Raw genomic sequence first — 1,605 nt, 5'->3', positions numbered from 1 at the left:
CACACCCCCCACTAAAATACGGTAAACAAAATATAATTACAGTGTAATTCTTGCTGTTATGTTGTTCCAGAGACAAATTTTGTACAACGACGTTTATTAAACCAATAAAGTTGTTAAAAATAACGTCTGTGCATTTGTTTAAGTAGTCTCATGGCAGCAGTGTGGTTTTGGAAGTTTGAGGTTCCTTTATAATCCCTACCTTTCAAAGCAAGTTTAAATCATTTTGGAAGCAGAATAGTTAGGAAAATACCTAAATTATATTAGATTTTGAAGTTGTAACACTTAAAATTTTTATTGTGTGATGACCTTTTGGGAAGTGTTTTTGGAAAGGAGATTCCTGGTAGTGAAACACACTCATTTATTTCCAGTTGTGGTTCAGGAATTCCATTAGCTTTGAATTGGAAAGCTGAGACGCACAAATTGAGTTACTGCTGTTATAATGGAGAGTTTGTCTTCCTCTTCCTACTGAACACATACACAGCCAAGATTGCTGTTGACTGAACATTTCAGTAAGTGGAACATACGGTCAGGGCAGTGTCCTTGATGTGGACATCATTCCTTCACTTAAGTGCTGATTATTTTTCTTCTCCTCAATCCTCCTTGGGTGTGCAGCCATCCAGTGTGCTGAAAAGCCAGCAACTGCTAAAACCACGTGTGACTGTGCTAACTAGCAGTTGGGTGGCAGAAGACAACCATACCTAAGTTGTTCCACTAGGAAGTAACGCAGACCGTGAGAAAGGCCACGCCATAGCTCATGTTGGGGAATTCAGTACATGTGAGAAACCATCTGTACTGATGTAAGTTGTGCCTCCCAATAGTAACATACCACTGTCAAAGACATGGATAGCAAGACCAGAAACATCAATTAAATAATGCCCCCAATGAATTCCACTGCAGTTTTTTAGAAAATTATCTAGTGAATATTGTTTCCATTATTTAGCTAGCTTGACTGTCGCAGATAAAGAACAGGATGGTATAGCTGGTAAGGAGTTGTCCAGGCTTTTATACTAAATAGTGATGCAAAATCATTACTTCTGTTTTAGTTTTCTTGTACTGTCTTGCACGCACAAAGAGTTTAAATCCTCAGTTAAGCTCTGGGCTGCATTTTTTTCCCTTTTCCGTGAGTGTTTTCTCTGATGTTGAGAGAAAAGTTCTTGGCCAAAATGACTGTCTATTATTTTCTATGATATGACATAAAAATAGAAGTGATTTTACAAGCTGGTGGTTTGAAGTTTTATTTAACCTGAAGATACAACCTTTTCTGGCTGATGCAATCAATGCATCATCTGAATTGCCAGCAGCCACTGCGCATGTTCGGCATGCTTCCAAGCAGGCTCTGCTCTCCAGGATTTTGGCTGCAGTTTTTGTCTTTTATTAAGCAGTCAGGGATTGCATAGGCCCCTTAATGAATATGGATAAGAATATGTATTTAATTGGTACCGTAAGATGACATAATGGAGCTAGACAGGTTCGCTACAGTAAAAGAAAAAAGACAACCAACCGAAAGCCACTTTCTGATTTCAGTTGCACCTTTTTATCCTAATAGGTTCAGGTGAATTGCACTGGTCTTATTCCTGTCTAACGACATCACCTTAAAAAAAATGA

This window comes from Leptosomus discolor, chromosome 8, assembly GCF_034619465.1.
Source record: "Leptosomus discolor isolate bLepDis1 chromosome 8, bLepDis1.hap2, whole genome shotgun sequence".
Lineage (NCBI taxonomy): Eukaryota > Metazoa > Chordata > Aves > Leptosomiformes > Leptosomidae > Leptosomus > Leptosomus discolor.
The sequence above is the reverse complement of the archived record's forward strand: the minus strand, read 5'-3'. Positions refer to the sequence as shown.